At 44.1% G+C, this 19195-nt stretch overlaps 3 non-coding genes across 3 annotated transcripts; 2 read left to right on the top strand and 1 right to left on the bottom strand.

Annotated features, from left to right (window-relative positions):
• Window positions 1-13180: 13180 nt before the first annotated feature.
• TRNAS-GGA (transfer RNA serine (anticodon GGA)) lies at window positions 13181-13254 on the bottom strand. The gene has a single exon. It is a non-coding gene; the product is annotated as a tRNA-Ser (tRNA).
• A 292-nt stretch (window positions 13255-13546) lies between these two features.
• TRNAS-GGA (transfer RNA serine (anticodon GGA)) lies at window positions 13547-13620 on the top strand. The gene has a single exon. It is a non-coding gene; the product is annotated as a tRNA-Ser (tRNA).
• Window positions 13621-13831: 211 nt separating this feature from the next.
• On the top strand, window positions 13832-13905 carry TRNAS-GGA (transfer RNA serine (anticodon GGA)). The gene has a single exon. It is a non-coding gene; the product is annotated as a tRNA-Ser (tRNA).
• Window positions 13906-19195: the final 5290 nt, after the last annotated feature.

Below are 19195 nucleotides of genomic sequence, written 5' to 3'. Positions count from 1 at the left end.
TCCCCAGGTAACCAAACGTACTCAGCAGCCCTCCACAATGGCACCCCTTTCTCTTTTTCCGCTTTCATTCCTACCTTCCTCTCTTACCTGGCACGACTCAGGTGTCCACAGAAAAAAAAGTGCGGCAGATACTGCTCTTTTCTTATAAAACAACTCATTCCTCGAACGCCTACCACCTAGCCACGACCTACTATTATACAGTAGGTCGTGCACCTAGCATAAGAAGCAGATGCTGTAACGCAGGAGGAAGAAAAACTTTATTTAGCCTTATATTACTTGGTGGTTCTTTGGGACGTCTTCAGAGATGTCTGCTTGTTGAATCCACAAGAGTCTTCTCCGTCGACCTCGTCCACTTTTGCACAATGGTCAGTTGCCCTCAGTCCAGGGCTCCACTGGATACTGCCGCCCATTGGGCTCGCTGTACCAGATCTTGCTGGTCTTCGCAGCGGTCGCTGGACAGCGGAGTCCCCCATTGCTCTGCACTCGGGTTTCGAATTTTGGGGACCACGTCTATGCCTTGACAGGCCCATGTGTTGCGATATAGTGTTGGTTTTTCATCGCACCACGGACATCTGTCCGCGTAAATGGTAGGGTGCAGTATGTGTAGGTTTGAGTAGGAACCCGTCTGTAATTGTCTCATATGACAGCTTCCTCTCTGGTGACAGAACTGTGCGATGGGGGATATCACATTCTTCTCCCTCTATAGTTTTCTAGTATGGCCGAGTATGCCTTGGGTGCTGGCAAAAGTTCCGCGGACTCATCGGATGCTCGGAAAGTAGTGTATGCTCGAGCTATCCTGTCGGCCTCTTGGTTCCCTGCCATCCCCATGTGCACCGGTACTCATATAATTTTGTGTCTGGTCTTGCTTTCTTCGCGGTTTTTAATTCTGTCGCAGGAATCAGCGGCGCAGAATCTGCGGTACAGTGGTAAGACGCCCGACTACTGTGCCGGAGTTCCCGGGATCGATCCCGACCGCCGGGGACTGCGTTTTGATGGAGGCGAAACGTGTTCCTGTCCGTTTGCTGTACGATGTCAGTGCATATTAAAGATTCCCAGGGGGTCGCAATTACTCCAAACCCGTGCAATATGTCTCCTATTTCATTTGTCTCGCTAACTCTCTCCTTTCTTCTTTCCTCCACGGTCCGGTCAGATGTCCACAGTACAAGTGTGGCAGATACGGCGTCTTTCTTTTCCTGGGAACCAATAGTTATTATCTGCGGACATCTGACTCTCGCCGTATGGGAAGAGAGTAATGTAGGAGTGAAAGAAGAAAGATGTTCCGTAGTTTACGACTACGGACCACTGGATTATAAAGGCGTTCAACTCATCGCACGTGTTTGATCCTCAAAGTGCCACTAGCGTAGCGTTTTCTCCGCATTAAGGCGGAATTTCGAGCTATTTGTCTCCGCTGTTAGCATTTGGTCGTCAGTACTGGTTTCCAAATGCTTGCTTCGCCAAGTGAAAGCTTCTCAAGGTATAACAGCTGCCACTGTGATGTTTTAAGAAATGAACAGGAGTATGTCGACGTCAACGTTGCCGTAGAAAGTAGAGCTGAACAAATCTGCCCGCCCTTATTTATTGTAGACGACCACTTGGGAATACTCGCAGACCTCAGCTTATTTTCAAGCTCCGACCAAAAAGGAAGCATTTCCTGAAAGCATATCTTCGTTGCTTATTGGACCCCAAGTTTGTATATTTGGAATAAAATTCTTGAGCGTGTAGCGGTAAGGTATCAACTTTTTAAGACATTGGTGTCGTGTGTGCCATGAAAGGTATGGAGCATCTGTATCAACAAACGCAGCACACAATTCGAATTAAGCTTTTATTGCCTTATCATACTGTTGCGCAGGCAAATAACACACGACAGTTTCATCCTTCCCGTTGCTTCTTTTTATCGCACTCTCATTTTTGCAAAAACATCTTCCATGGCTTCGCTGCTTTGAAGCGTACCGAGATTGAGATAGCATGCGAGGCGTACCCGAGACGGGAAGGCTGACTGCAAATAAGGAATACTTTAAACTGTTACGTCATAAAAGTATCAAACTCGCGCATATTTCTGCTGTATTTAGACGGAGTATCACTACTGTTTCCTTCATTAAGGGGACAGGTAGGCGGAAATTCTAACAAAAATTGATTTTGTGTTTTTCTAAACTTGAATGTACATTAATTTCTGATTCTCCTCCAACATGACACTCCATACTGCGCAAAAAGTTATGTGAAAGCAAAGCGACCAGTGACACGCCCGCATTTACACGCTATCCTTTTTAGTATATGTTTTTCGTACAGCGTAATAATACAGAAAACAAACATTTCATAATTTTAGCAAAACGAAAAGACCGTATGGCAATAAGTTGTTAGCTAAGAGAACCCCAGGACGCTTTTTCGCGTATTTCACGTCTTTCATGTATTGAGCGGTGGTAGCTTTGCCTCTGGTGAATGGGCTGTCGTGAGTATGAAGCGAAAGCTTTACTACGCCAAGTTTCAAGCCTTCAGCATCCCAGTCAAATAGAACATGACATTCGCGAGCCTAAATGTGGGATTTGACCAGTTGTGCTTGCTGACGCGTTCGTATAGGGCCAGCCAGTCGGCTACATCAACGTCGTCGGTCTCGTAGAAGGCCTGCTTAAAGCAGCTGTTCGGCGGTTCGGTTGAATGGGCGGGTTAGGAGGGGTGGCGGAATTGTTTACAACATGCATGCTTAACACTTTTGCTTAGAAAATAAATTACCCAGGACAATTTCCTTGTCTAATATTTGCCGGCTCGACGGGGCGCGATTGCGAGAAGAGGGGAGAGGGCAATGCTTCTTTATATAAGAAACCGCGCAAAGCTGGCTGGCAGGATTAACTCTTCGACAGCAAAAGCGTACGTAACATAAATAAAAACGTTCTTCCCTGATTCCAGCAGCCCTTTCAGCGCTGAGTAAGCGTGTGGGTGTATCCATAACTGCTACCAGGAATGCAATGACGTGTACTTGGTGCAGAGTGACCGCAACATATTTGTCCCCCGGCCTGGCTCCTGGAGCACCGTTTTATGAGTATTTTTTTACTGTGCGTAAAGAGTAGCAGGATACCGAAGAAGACCATCCTAATCTACAAGTAATGTGCGATAATTTCAGAAATATCACTACTGAGCACGTGGTTCAAGAAGGCGCTAGTATAATTACAGCACATTGACGTAAGCTGTCTAACGAGACATAATTTTGATTAAGAAACAACTAACCATAGAAACGTCCGAACCAAAAGGAATACAACTGGCAAGGCTATCAAAGCTAATCAATAAATATAAAGCGTCCATCAAAAGCTATAACATTGAGATTATTCGGCGTGCACTACAGAATGGTGCTAGCCTGAGGACGGCACAGGAAACTTAACATAGGCAAAAATTAGATGTACGCCCTAAGAGCAAATGCAGATTATAACATCACAAATATTCTAAGATAATCGATTTCTAAGTAGTTCTGCGCTGATCTGCATAGTAGATGAGGTAGCAAGGGTAGAACGACACTAGCGTAAAACAAACGAAACGCTGTACTGACATCAAGAACGAGGTAAAGAAAGAATTGAAGCAAATGAAAAGGGGGAAACAAAATGAGGGAGATCACATAACCGCAGATTGTTCGAAAAGAAGGTGGAGAGAGACCGACACAAAATCTCGCTACCCTGTGTGGGATATGCGTCATGAACTAGGCAGTATCGAAAATATGGACGAACCCTAATATTACTTTAGGCCACAAGAAAGGGAAAATATCAACGTACTATCCGTAACACACAAGGTATCTACTAAAGTAATAGCTATTAGAATCAGGGCCACCTTAGACTTCAATCAACCAAAGGATCCGGCTTAATTTTGTCGAGGCTACTCTGCTATGAATTATATCCACACTGGCAATAACGTGATAAAAAAAGGCTCGAGATATAATTAACCCCTATACATGGCGTTCGTATGATACGAAAAAACTTGGACTCGGTCAATATCTCAGTAGTCATGCAGACATCGCGAAATCAGTTTGTAGATGAGTAATGTCTGAAAGCACTGTAAGATGTCTATTTGGCTGCACAACCACTATTGTCTTCTATACGCAAAGCAATAAAATAGCTATGAGGAACGGGGTCAGGGAAAGAGAGATTTCTTCAGTAATGTTTATCGCTTGATTTCAAGAGGAATTTAGAGATTTTGAATGAAAATAGGCAGGAAGAGGGGTTCATGGAGAATATCTCAATAATATGCGATTTGTTTAAAACGTGAATTTGCTGAGTACCTCAGGGGACAAACTGCAAATAATGATGAAGGATCTAGGCAGGCAAAGCAGAATGGTATGCCTGAAGGCAGTATGAGGGAGGCGAAATTTACCTTCAGTACCCTCGGAAAGGAAAAACAGTTTCCCATAGGAAGGGAGGCAACAGAATACGTCCACCTAGGATAGGTAGTGGCCACATATACGGACCACGACAAAAATTAACTAGGAGAATCAGATTGAGATGCAGCGCATTTGGCAAGCACTTGCTGATCATGAGTAGCAGCATACAAATACTACCAAGAAAAAAAAATTATGTAATAGTTATATCTTACCAATACTCAACTATGAGGCTCGAACATGGAGTCTAACGAAAATGGTTCTACCTAGCTTCAGGACAACGCAGAGGTTTATGGAACGAATAATGTGAGGTGTAACCTTAAAAGAATAGTAGCGTGCAGTGTGGACGAGGGGACATATTCGATTAATGACATTGTAGTCGAATTGAATACAGCGAATGGGCATGGACAGGGTATTTCATGCGAAGAGGAAACAAGCATAGTAGAGGGCGGCTGAAAGTTAGTTGGGCGGATGAGATTAAGAAGCCTATGGGGGTTAGGCAGATGCAGCTAGTACAGGACTGAGTAAATTTATTTATTTATTTATTGCACTTTGTAGCAAAAATACAATTTTTGCCGTGGGACCGAGGCTAAAGGTGACGTACAAGTCACCTGACGGGGCCTTCGGCACCACAAATGACATGTGCAACACAACGCAGCAGGCACAGAGCAGCACAAAATAGTCAGTCATATGTGAGAATGTAATACAAACACAAACCAGGGGCAAAATACATAAAATTCAATCTGTAACATACATCAAGGTAACAGTGTCAACAGTAATTGGTATTACACAACGGAATTGGAGTAATTGGAAATTGGAGTAATATAGCAGAGGCCTTCGCCTACAGTGGGTATAATCCAGCTGATGATGACTATAGGAGGCGACAGGGTTTTATAACTGTCCTCTTTTTCAGTTTTGGTAATCTAAATCTTTGTTTATGTAAGCTGGCGTCACCTCTCTCCAATAGCATATGCACTACGGATGTCACAATTTAACTAAACGGTTAATGAAGGGTATATGACTCCTAGATCACCCATGGGGTGCCGTTTCAGTACGACCACAAATGTAATATTGGTCGATGAACACCTATTGAGGACAGAAGGCTAGTGGTAGTGGAAAAAAGCTCTTACTGGCGTACAAAACTAAAAAAGCATCAAGCTCAAAATAAATTATTGTTACTTTTTCATCAGCATGGTTATAAACAATTTGCACAACCCAAGCAGCCAAATACTTGACAAAAAGAACATTTCTTCGATTCATAAGGTTCATTAGGCCAAATGTAGTGTATCATGATAAACGAAAAAATAGCTCGTACCAGTCACTTATTAATGTACTGCAAAAGAAACTCTCCTTGCAAAAGCTAAAGTTATGCGTTGCTAAGCAGGGATTTCTATTTTACGGGGAAGGGGACAAAGAGAAATTTAAACTGAGGGAGAAAAACCGGCAGTAAGCAAAAGGAATGAAATGAGCAATTGACCGAACTATGTTTGTACAATTTATTTTTAATGGAGCATCTTTTTTTCAGGCATTTTTTGCTCCTTAATTCTGAAACGTGCTCAATTAGGTGCAGAACTTAACCTTCTAGGACCCGTCAATTCGCTCTAGCTCTACTATCTGCGCAGCTGTTATAGTGACTGCGCCGGAACGGGGGTGCTCACGACTCGTGGGCTCGATACCCGAACCAGGAAGTATGTTTCTTTAACTACAGATTTTCCGAGAACGCTGTATAGCTTTAGTATAGCCATGTGATGGCAATTCGTGTATTATTATTATTATTACTACTACCCCACATTAGAAGTTACAATTGTATCTGTGTACTGAATTCCAGTGTTATTTATATATATTACACAGCAAGTTGTACGAACATGCCATTTTGAAATGACGAAATCAATAAAATTTACCACGTACAAGTTGTTATTCGTAATCAGAACGCGTGGTTTAGCTTGTTTCTAGTGTCTTTACTTTACATGGCAAAAGAAGGCTGCGACTGTGCTGCGAAAGTTCACACAGTAATATAGCAATAAATCAATATCAAGTCGAACGCCTTAAATGGCTCATGCTGTCGTGGACCAAATGTATCCCGCTTTTGCGGCGGCTCTGATTGGCCGAGTTGGGATAACATCATAGGGGTATCAACCAATCACAGAGCATCACCACGGTATGCACGAATGCGTGCCTTATATGGCCATATGTCAATAAATGAGCAATGGCTAATTTTATGCTATTACTAATTGGTGACAAATTAGGCAAATAATTTATAAGTAAATAGGAATGATTATAATATTTGCCTGCTTAATGACTATTGATACATGATCAATGTCTAAATTATAGTCGATTATTTGCTAATTGGTGCCAGGTGCGCAGCAGAATGCGGCCATCATGCTTTCTCCTTTTCACTATTTTAGTCGCTAAAGTCCCTGGTACTTTATTTCTGCGTGTATAGTTTCTTCCAAAATATACATTGTTCACCAATTCACATCGTGGAAAGTATAAGCGAGCAGCTCGGCGCTGACATGCTCCGCTGTTCTTATGTATTATGGCAACGGGTTTGACGGGATGATGCATTTTTCTCGATGGTGTTATGGAAGACTGTATTGTGTTTTGTTGGCATGCAGGAAAAAAGTGATAGCCAGCATGAAGATTGGTGAAACAAGTAGGCTTCGCTTAGTACGAATTTCATTGGATCACCCGCGCATCCCTGAGAAAACCGGCTAGTGGATACTGCGCACATCGGCGGTCCATAGCGAATGATCAGACACCAAATACAAAATCTCGATAAGGCAGCATAACTTGAGTCTAAGAGGCGCTGTAATAGGCTACTGAAATCTGTTAGTTATAGAGGAAAATAGAATGACTGGGGACTATGGAAGCAGAAGGCCGACCCCCTGAACTGCAAAATGCTATCAGAAAGCCATGTGAAGCACACATTTAACCAACGAATTTCCAGGGGATACATACAGGGGATCCACCACTGCATAGGGGATTTCAGGACATCATTATCAGTGCAACTATACCCTATGCAGGGGGAAGGCTCCTCCTACACCTCCAATTAACCTGATCCTGTGCTAGCTGATTTCATTTGATCTCTGCGAATTTCTTAGTATCACCCGCCTACCTAAAACTCTGCTGGCCCCTGCTATACTTTTCTCCCCTTAAAATCTTAGTTGTTACCCTTAGCGAATATCTGTTATCCGATTTTTGCAATACGTTTCCTAGCCATGGCCATTTAGTCGCCTTGAGTTTGACAAGAATGTTAAAAACTCTTTGTTTCTGCGAACAATTTATTTCTGCGACTGTTGCAATAGGTAGCAACAAAAAAAAAAAACAGCCGCTTACTTGGCGTCAAAGGATAGACCGCCACTCGTCTGGGTGTAGCCTTCTATGGCAGAAACAAAGTGGTCGTATGTGTACTTAGGCAGGGTGTAGTGCATCGCTGTACCATTCCAAACCACGTGTGTGTAGTACAGGTAGTGGCACAGCCCATCCGCGGGGAACACGCGCGGAGTGATGGGACCTTTTCCCACGGTGCATATAAGCTCCCCGGTTGCTGCAAGGTGGTTGAAAATTCTTTAGTGTTGCGTACAGCTATGGTATTGAAAGCTTTTCAATGTTCCTATAAACTGCAATGAAACTCATGAACCAGTTCAAAAGTAATCAGGCGCTTAGAACAGCGGCAAGCTCTGGACTGGCTCTCCCCGAACTTGCGGAGAAAAATATTGCAGCCACTGCCACTCACGATAAACCAGGGTGCGAATAATCAAAGCATAATCAGAGCATAATCAAAAATAATCAAAAATCAAACCTCGAGTCGTGTACGCACGCTATTTGAGGTGTGCAAGTGGGTTTTACAGTCGTGTTATTGTGGGCACTGACACCAATCAACTCATAGTTGCTATCAATTTTCCTTTGAAGTGCACATTAAAAATCAATAGTTTCACCAATTATTCGTGACCTTGAAACTGCCTGTCTGTGCTCAAATGAGGGCAATTTTCTCATTTTGGCAAGGCCGCGCGTTACTGCATAAGATATAGCTTCTTTCATGCTTTAGGCGTTGCCTGGTACAGTTACAACATTGTTGGCACAGTTTTGCTACGAAATATTTTGCAAGTTCAAAGTTCCACTGCATATATATGCTTTCCTGATCTCTAGAATCACGATGTGCTAAAGACTATTGCGTCTTTTATCCGTAACCTGTAAGACCGATCCGTGACCAACACGTTCCCACGTTGAATAGAATGCTTGTGTATTATTAAAGAGACGTGGTGGCGTTTGACAGGTTGCCCGCAATTTTGTTTTGTCGCCTGAATGATAGTTCTTGTAATATAATTACAGACATTATTAGTGTCACATAAGCGGCGCTTCCGCTTTTCGCATTGTCATGAGAGATGGCATTCAAGAAAGATTCAACCTATATCAAGGGCCATAAATAACAGGCCTAACTATACTTCAGCAGAAATGCGGCGGCTGCCTATTTTATGTCAGTTAGGGCACGATCAAAGCGAACTTTACGTGTACACAATCTTATATTACCTAGATCGAAGCTGCTTCAATTCCTGGTTGAACAGAAGACTGTGATTTCTACTTCGACTGCAGAGTCCGCTGCATGACTTCGAAGAAAATTTTGCACAACTTGCATTTAACTCCAGCTTAAGGAAATCGTAGGTAATTAAGATTAACTTGCAGCCTTGTGATTCGCATCAGTTTGCCTGTATAAAGCATACCTGCCGCCTCTAGGTAAGCCTGAAAGACATGTTTAAGCTTGCTTATTCTGTGTTCACTCTTTATTACTTGTAAACGTCTCTTTCAGAAATGGATTGGTTTGGCGCTTCCTTTGTAACATTCAGATGCGATTCGGCACCGGTGTATTTCTTCTGTCCTCCTTTTCTTCAGTGTTCCTTTGAACCCAGGATTTAAACTCTAGCTGTAGGAATGTTTGCACGCTACTACTCTATTTTGTCTTTTGGTCAATATAGTAGTCACTGTCTATATTATTCAGCCTAACCTTAGGTAAAAAAGACAGAAGCGGGTTTCGCGAGGTATCGACTGGAGGAATTTTAGGATCTTTGCCTCCAAATAGGAACATGGGCTTAAACAAACGGGACCTCCACACTTTGCTTTATCACCATGTTTTCTACATGTTTTCCACCTTTCTTGTGCGATAAACGTTGCTATAAAATAGTAAGTATTTTGCTCGTCTCTCCGTAATCATTAGAGAGTATCCTCCGGATGATTTCCCGTTACATTGAGAGGTGCTTCTTTTTCTGCAATATTTAAGCTTGATAGCATGTGTTTGCTATCCAAGTGCGAGACCATTCTCTTCAGCAAGCTTCTTTTAGTCGTTTGTGAAATTGAACTGTTCGTGATTACAGAGATTACTGGGTTCGCTGTATGCAAAACTCTGCCAGTTCTATGGACCCTATTCACTATCAAGTTTAGCAGGCGGGAGGTGTGGCAATCTTGTATTGCGGAGACGCCATAACGTTGGGCGATTCGAAACTAAAAGCACACAAAAAACGCTTCCGACACATCGACGCTGGTCTATCGGCGATCTCCCTACTGCGCACCGCTCATTTGTCTGACACTTGAGACGCCGTTTGCAACGCCGTCCAACCAAAGCTCGGATTTCACCGACGCCGTGTTCTAATTCGCCGCGTACCCTCTCTCTCTTTTTTTCTCCATCACTTATGTTGCGTTGTGCGTGCCATGCTTGCCAGTGAAGCTGCAATGCACGTCGCGGGAATAAGCTCTATAGGCTCTTTCACGACTAACACCCTCTCAGAATTTCCCGGTTATTTTACGTCTCCTACAAGCGTATCTTTAGCTTGACGCTACATCTGCGTCTATTCTGAGCCTTCCACGGATCTTCTTTCATTTGTACATACCATTATCTTCTTCTTCCTCTTCTACATACCATCATCATCGTCCCGCGGCGCCGGCTGCGGCACGCGCTTGGGTTTTGTCCATCGGAATAAACGCCAGACACGGCATCCCTTGCCTTGCCGTCTCGACCTTGCCGTCTCGACCTGGCCTTCTTCCACAATTTTAATTTTAGAGCATCGTCCCACCGGTTGTAGTTACTGCAGTGTTCATAGGTGTCCAGCCAGTCATCGACGTCTTCATCGCGACGACCAGCGAACAGCGGCGGGTCGCGTTGTCGTGTGGGCACAGTCGGAGGGGGTGGTGCAGCCGAGGTAGAGGGTCCTGCCGATTCGTGGGTACTCTCCTCGGTAGACATAACGATGGTGGCAGGTGGTAAAAAGCGACCGGAACGTAGCTCCAGTGAGAGGCAGGGCACAAAACATCAAGGGGATCAAGTCTCACCTCCACCACTTGTGGAAGAAGGCCAGGTCGAGACGGCAAGGCAATAGGGATGCCGTGTATGGCGTTTATTCCGATGGACTAAAACCAACCGCGTGCCGCAGCCGGCGCCGCGGGACGATGATGATGGTATGTACAAGAGGAAGAAGAAGATCATGGTATGTACATATGACAGAAGATCCGTGGAGGGCTCTCACTATTTATACCTTATGTAATGCATTATACATGACCTGCCTACAAACTAAGGTCAAATACGTGTCCTTTATCTGCAGCACGTGCTATTGCTGCCAGATGGTCCTCACTCAGATGATTCTTATCCTCGAAGGAGTTGTCAATGCTTTCTCTCTCTCTCTGTCTCTCTCTCTCTCTCTCTCTCTCTTAAAATTGCTAAAATGAGTTTTGCCCATTTGCCAAAGTTTTTTTTCTTCCTAATACAATCTTGCGATATAGAGTCTTTGACAGCCGTTTGCAACTTCATCCACTACCTTATGATATAAAAATAATATAACAAGTGTTTTTCGGTATGATTGTTTACAACTGAGATATATGGAGGGTGATATAAAGCAGACAGTGGGTCATAGTGCATGAGCATTAACATTTCAAATGCATGCAAATTAGACAGCTTATCTACTAAAATCTAATCAGCTAATTTTATTAGCGTATATGGCCGATACACTCCAAATCTTGGTCGTAGTTCAGGCAAGCCCATTGTGCGATCTTTAAAAAGTCACAGCACCCTGAGAATAAAAGGCTTTCCTGTGTATGCAATCGCAAATCGCACCAGAGTGCTTCAGTGAAGTATGAATGCAAGCGTGCCTAAGGCTGGTTTCGTGTGGCGGTCCTCAAGGGTTGCAATGTTAACCTGCTGCGCTAGTATATACGGCAGTGTCTTTATTTTACTTTGTCGCCAGGAAGAAGGAAAAGAATATCTGTCGCCATATATACTCCAACTCACAACTAGTTTGCAGCACTATGTAACCTGCGGTTGTCAGGTCAAATTAGAAGGACAGAAAATACTCTCTCAAGTATCTGAGCAGTGTTGAAATTTTAAACCAATTACTCAAGTAATTGGAAGCATAGTTCTGCCAAACTCATAATATGTCCCAGAAATCGTTTCATTCACTATTTAAACTGGCAAGGTAGCTCCGCATTAAATCAGCACCTCGGAAAGCTTGCGCGAAATGATGTCACCGACGTGCAGATGCTGACTACTGATTCTTTTGCTTACCCAGAGATGGAGCCACAAACCGTCAAATGACGGGCTCAGAGGAAATATTTTGCAGTGTGCCATCCTGATTGGTTCCGGTGACAGTAGTTCCCATATTCCTGCAAACCGCTTGTGAGATGCAGTATTGCGAGCCATGCCTTTTCAGAAGGACTTAGCGAATGACCGTTGTTAGCCCGTGCATAGCTACATGCCTTTTGTACCGTCACAACCTATCACATATGTTCACAGATTGCTATGTTCATAGATTGTGTGCCCAGTACGAAATTAATATATACATTACCTGAAGCTGCTTTTATTTTGAAAACTGCCAATTCTGTGACAACGAAATCGCAGCTGGTCATAGCCATCGGACTGCAGTGTCTAAGCTGAGTGTCTTACTGATTAGCGTTATTACCACACTTGTTGCGTCCATTCCTCATGGCTGTTAATCGTTTACGAGTGTTCACCTACGTCATCAACCGCATTTAATAATTTATAAAAGTATTCCTTGAACCTTGATTGTGTTTATGAGCACTTTTTATTGCCGATGGGCGTCCTGATTCCACCATACATGGTGGCGTTACGTATAGCATTCTTCAAGGTTTAGTCTAGGTCGAAGCTTGCATGCCGTAAAGTTCACTATATTCATCTACTCGGCTAGCCTTGCGCTGAAGAAAAGGCGTCATCACAAGATTGTAAATGAATCAGCGCCAGTCAAGGAAAAATCGCTCTCAGCCCCTTCAAACCCAGGTGGCAAGTGGAAAGGCGAAACGCACGACCTGCTTTACACAGAATTTAAAATTCCCTGATGCATCAGTGTTGAACGCTCCTGGGAAATCGCCAAATTATAGTGCTAGTAGTCTCATGGTGGCCTGCTCCGCAATAATTATGAAAAATGCGCAGAGATCATGGCTCTTCAACAGAAACCACGCTCGAGTGTATAAAATTCAATGACACTCGAGCTGCTATACATAAAGCTGTATGCATCCCTTTTTCGAATAAATTCCAGCAATGCATGTGATTCCAAATTTAACAATAAATTTAATTTGGCTGTAGAAGCGAAACGTGGGCTTAGAGGAGATCTTTGCAGTGCCCGTTCAAATGAAGCATTCTAGCGCACAATATATGCTGGCAAAATATAGCTAAAATCCCACTGGTCAAATATTTAGGGGAATCCCCCAAGGTGGAGTAGATTTGTAATAAGGGAGTAATTACTCATTGCATCCACCCAAGCGCAGCCATACGGCTACAAAGGAAAGCTATACAGCTTTCTCAGAAACTTCGTAGTTAAAGAAAAAATCGTCCTGATCCGGGAATCGAACCCGGCACCACCGCCTTTCCGGGGCAGTCGCTCTACCGACTGAGCTAACCAGGACGGTCAGCAGATCAGATGGTAGGGCGAGAGCGAATTGATCTATAACTCGAAGAGGGAATAGTGTTGGTCAAATATTTAGGGGAATCCCCCAAGGTGGAGTAGATTTGTAATAAGGGAGTAATTACTCAATGCATCCACCCAAGGCTGCGCTTGGGTGGATGCAATGAGTAATTACTCCCTTATTACAAATCTACTCCACCTTGGGGGATTCCCCTAAATACTTGACCAACACTATTCCCTCTTCGAGTTATAGATCAATTCGCTCTCGCCCTACCATCTGATCTGCTGACCGTCCTGGTTAGCTCAGTCGGTAGAGCGACTGCCCCGGAAAGGCGGTGGTGCCGGGTTCGATTCCCGGATCAGGACGAATTTTTCTTTAACTACGAAGTTTCTGAGAAAGCTGTATAGCTTTCCTTTGTAGCCGTATGGCTGCGCTTGGGTGGATGCAATGAGTAATTACTCCCTTATTACAAATCTACTCCACCTTGGGGGATTCCCCTAAATATTTGGCCAACACTATTCCCTCTTCGAGTTATAGATCAATTCGCTCTCGCCCTACCATCTGATCTGCTGACCGTCCTGGTTAGCTCAGTCGGTAGAGCGACTGCCCCGGAAAGGCGGTGGTGCCGGGTTCGATTCCCGGATCAGGACGAATTTTTCTTTAACTACGAAGTTTCTGAGAAAGCTGTATAGCTTTCCTTTGTAGCCGTATGGCTGCGCTTGGGTGGATGCAATGAGTAATTACTCCCTTATTAAAAATCCCACTGAGGACGTCAGGCCTAAATGATTGCATTCGCTGGTTGCTTCTATTTCTCTCCATTCATTCGCTAGGTCACACGAGAGGAAATACGGCATTCGATTCAACTGTGAATATCTGAAGCTTCCCCATACGTTACCGGTACTGCATTTTACTACTCTCCCTATTCAAGAGCTTCTCATAAGTAGGCCTTGTGCCAGGTTTTCGTGAATAAAACGCTTAGTCTAAATGCTGAGATGAAAGAACGAGATTGCTCAACAACTATTTGATTTCTTCACATGCTGAAGGTTCGGCACATATGGCTGGACATTCTATTTGTGCCCTTGTTTGCTCTTCATACCCCATAGGAGCATAAACTAGTCTTGGGCGGCTCTCTGCTTCTGTTTGAGGTTCGAGGGTCACTCGATATACTTGAAATACTTACCGCAAACCGACAAAGATGTCACCAGAATATTAGACAGCAGCGCACTGCCCATATAGTCCTCCTGCCGTAGACGTTTTTTTAATATGCATTCATAATGCACCAAATCGCTCTATAATTGCAGGCTTTGCTCAGTAACACGGCGTGGTTTATGGATTAGCTCTGGACTTAGATAACCATAATGCTTAAAGGAGTAGACTGCTATGAGTGCAATTAAAATATGTACGGCAGGCAGTCTTGAAAAGAAATCGCTCACATCCTGACTTTGCAATGCTTAGGAGAAAGTTTATACGACACTTACTTCCTGCGTCCGTGTCCGCACTGGAGGTGGTGCTTTCCTTTTCAGGTTCAGGTGGATTACTCATTTCTGTCTGTTCTGTCTTTTCTGATGCCATAGTCTTGGCCTCCTTGCTCATTCCTGTATGTCCTGTCTTTTCTGAAGCCATAGACCCAGCTGTCGTGCCTTTGGGTTCTGCGGTTGCTTTCTGAAAGAGATTGCCGTTATGGAGAATGCTTCATAAGTTCAGTGCAGGGAATAAATGGTTGGAACTGAGAGGTACACACTCAGATGTCCAAAAGCCTTGTGAACACTTTTGGTCATTTCTTTCTACGGTGACTACAATTTATTATCAGCTGGCGATAGGTTTAGATGTGTGAAATGGCGCCCACTTTGCAAAGCACGCATATTATTTTGAGGAGCTGTGAATAAAGTGATCTCTTCAGTTCAGTCAGTTCAGTCGTGTCCGACTCTTCGTGACCCTATGGACCATGTCACGCCACGCTTTCCGTTCTCTCACTATCTTCCTAACATCACATAACTTCATCTGCAGTGCCTCGAGGATGCCACCTAACCATCGCGTTCGCTGCCTACCCCTTCTCCGGCGACCCTCAACCTTTCCCAACATCAAATATTTCTCCAGCGACTCCTCTCTTCTCATCAGATGACCAAAGTAGCTGAGCTTTAACTTTAGGATTTGACCCTCCAATGAGCAGTCAGGGTTTATGGTCGACAATATCGACTGATTTGATCTTCTGGCAGTCCAAGGAGCTCTCAAGAGTCTTCTCCAGCACCACAATTCAAACGCGTCAATTCTTCGGTGGTCAGCCTTTTTCACAGTCCAATTCTCGCATCCATACATCAGAACTGGAAAGACCATAGCACGAGTTATACGGATCTTGGTTGGCAGACTAATGTCTCTGCTCTTTACTAGGCGGTCAAGGCTAACCATTGCTCTCTTTCCCAGAAGCAGGCGTCTCCTAATTTCATGGCTGCAGTCTCCTTCCGAGGTAATCTTGGAGCCCAAGAACAGAAAATCTGTCACAGCTTCCACTTCTTGTCCATTGATGCTCCAGGACTTGATAGGGCAAGACGCCATGATCTTTGTCTTTTTAATGTTCAGTTTAAGCCCAAACTTCTCACTCTCTTCTTGTACGCGGATCAGAAGTCTCCTGAGTTCTACTTCACTTTCTGCCATTAAAGTGGTATCATCCGCATATCTAAGGTTGTTGATACGTTTTCCAGCAATCTTCACTCCAGCTGAAGACTCGTCCAGGCCGGCCTTCCTCATGATGCACTCTGCATATAGGTTAAATAGGCAGGGCGACAGTATGCAGCCTTGCCTCACTCCTTTCTCGATCGGAAACCAATCAGTAAGACCATGCCCAGTTCTGACTGTGGCCTCTTGCCCTTCATACAGGTTTCTGAGGAGACAGATGAGGTGAATTGGAACTCTCATCTCTTGGAGAGCTTGCCACAATCTGTTGTGATCTACGCAGTCAAACGCTTTGGCATAATCAATAAAGCAGAAGTAGATGGGTTTCTGGAACTCTCTTGCTTTATCCATGATCCAGCGAAGGTTGGCAATTTGGTCTCTAGTTCCTCTGCCCTTGCCAAACCCAGCTTGCACGTCCGGAAGCTCCCGATCCACATACTGCTGCAGCCTTCCTTGGAGGATTTTCAACATCACCTTGCTAGCATGCGAAATAAGCGCGGTCGTGCGGTAATTGGAACAATCTTTGGCACTGCCTTTCTTTGGAATGGGAATTTAAACTGACCTCCTCCAATCCTGTGGCCACTGCAGGGTTGTCTAAATCTTCTGACATAATGTATGCAGAATGTTAACAGCGTCGTCATGGTTGAGGTTTTGAAGCAACTCAGCTGAAACGCCATCAATTCCGCTAGCTTTGGTCTTAGCAAGGCTGGCTAAGGCCCATTCAACTTCTTTCTTAGGATGCCCGGCTCGAGATTAGTAATCACAACCGTCTTATGTTGGGTTTGCACATTCGGGTCCTTCTGGTACAGTTCTTCTGTGTATTACTGCCACCTCTTCTTTATCTCTGAGGCTTCAGTGAAGTAGGTCCTTGCCTTGTTTGCCCTTTATCACACCCAGCTTAGCACAGAAGATTCCTTTGATATCTTTGATTGTCTTCTTGTGTTCCTTAAATGGCTGTTGTCCTCAACTGCTTGGGACTGTATGTTCAGGAAGGTATTCTTATCTCTCCTTGCTATTTTTTGAAAATCCGCATTGAGAACCTTGTATATTTCTCTTTCCCCCATAACGTTTGTCATCCTCCTTTCCTCAGCTATTTGCAAAGCCTCTTCAGATAACCAGTTTGCTTTCTAGCATTTTTTTTGCTTTGGAACTACCTTAGTAGCAACTTCTTGTATTATATCGCGAATATCAGTCCACATCTCTTCGGGCTCTCTGTCTTCTAGATCTAATACTTGAAATCAATTCCTCACTTCCACAGCATACTCTAATGGAATTTGATCCAGCTCATACCTGAAAGGCCTTCTAGTGTTCTGCGTTTTCCTCAATCGAAGCTTAATTTTGGCAACAAGAAGCTGATGATCGGTGCCACAATCGGCCCCAGGCCTTGTTTTTACTGCTTGTATAGCGCTTCTCCATCTCTGCCGGCAAAGAATATAATCGATCTGATTCCTGTACAGACCGTCCGGTGAAGTCCATGTGTACAGGCGCCTCTTGTGCTGTTGAAAATGAGTATTCGCTATGGTCAGGTTGCTTTCTTGACAAAACTCTACTAGCCTCTGCCCAGCTTCATTTTGCTCACCAAGACCGAACTTGCCTATAATTCCGGATATTTCTTCACTCCCAACTTTAGCATTCCAGTCTCCTATGAGAAAAACGACGTCTGATGATAGGGTGTGGTCTAAAAGGCATTGTAGGTCCGCGTAAAATCTCTCAACGTCAGCTTCTTCAGCAGTAGTGGTCGGTGCATAAACTTGGATAACTGTTATGTTGAAAGGGTGACCTTGGATCCGAAGTGAAATCATTCGGTCGTTTTTGGGGGTTGTACCCTAGCACTGCTTCGCCCATTCTCCTGTTTACTATGAGAGCGACCCCATTCCTTCTCTTGGATTCGTGCCTACAATAAAAGACATAATGGTCGCCGGAGTTAAATTCTCCCATACCGGTCCACTTGAGCTCGCTGATACCCAAGATATCAATGTTCAATCTGTCTATTTCTCGCTTGACGACATCCAGTTTACCTTGCGTCATAGATCTTGCATTCCATGTTGCTATGTGATATATCTCCTTGCAAAATCGGACTTTCCGGTCGCTTCGCGGCACATCCACAACTGAGCGTCCGTTTGGCTTTAGCCCAGCCGCTTCATTCGTCCTGGAGCTACTAGGAATCGCCCTTTGTTCATCCCCAGTAACATGTGGGACGCCTTCCAACCTGGGGGGCTCATCTTCCGGCGCCATATCTTTAATGGTATTGTGACTGGCCATAGGGTTTTCTTGGCAGGAAATACTGGAGTGGGTTGCCATTACCTTCTCCAGTGAATCACATTTTGTCAGAACTCTCTGCCGTGACCTGTCTATCTTGGGTGGCCCTACACAGCAGAGCTCACGACTTCATCGAGTTTCGCAAGCCGCTCCGCCACGACAAGGCAGTGATCCATGAAGGGGAAGTCTTACTAAGGCGCTAATCCGCAAAACCGCGATACTGTGAACTGTTCCAAATTTAGAAAGAATGTTTGTTAACAAGAAAGTATGCACCGACTGGCAGTAAGAATGAGGATATTTTACGGCGCGTGCTCGATAAATGGTAATTCTCTTTTGTTTATGGTATATACCACCATGTATACTGATGACATTACGTAGCTACACATGCTTGTACCTGTGTAGACGTGCAATTACTTCACTGCATGTGTTACTAGTTTGCCGAGGTAGACTTTGGAAGGTATTCACTGAGAAAGCGCGTGACCTCGAAGAAAGTCGCGGGCGACAAGAGTGATCGTATAGTATTAGAACCCAATAAACGAATGATTGAAATGTTAGCTTCGAGGAATATGTGATGAGAACCAAAATCTCGGCAAATTAGCACAGGTTTAAAAAGACCCTTAGTCAGTAAAGATAAATTACGAAATGTGCGAACAGCACAGAACAGATCTATGACGTGCAACTGAGCTTTACCGATAAACAAGCCTTCCCCAGCAAGGCAAGAAGAGCATGTGTAAATAAAATGCCATGGTCATAAAAAATGGCGAAAGGAGGGTAACTACACACAGAAAACGGATTAAAAACTGTCAAACGGGGTATCTGCAGTTTTGTGCTTGCAATAATAACCATCTTGTCTGATAAAATACCTACAAGAAATCAGTACTCGTGTTTGCGTCTATCCTTCCCGACAAAGCCTACGTTTCCGAGCTGCAGTTACCAGACACATTCGCAGCAATGGCGAAGTAAGGAGAACGAAAGGTAAATGACAAAATTGTAAAATTATGCCTCATGGCC

Source organism: Amblyomma maculatum, chromosome 9 (genome assembly GCF_055883805.1).
Source record: "Amblyomma maculatum isolate TAMU_Amacu chromosome 9, ASM5588380v1, whole genome shotgun sequence".
NCBI classification, from domain to species: Eukaryota; Metazoa; Arthropoda; class Arachnida; order Ixodida; family Ixodidae; genus Amblyomma; species Amblyomma maculatum.
Note: the sequence above shows the minus strand (reverse complement) of the source record. Positions and strands in the feature narration are given on the sequence as shown.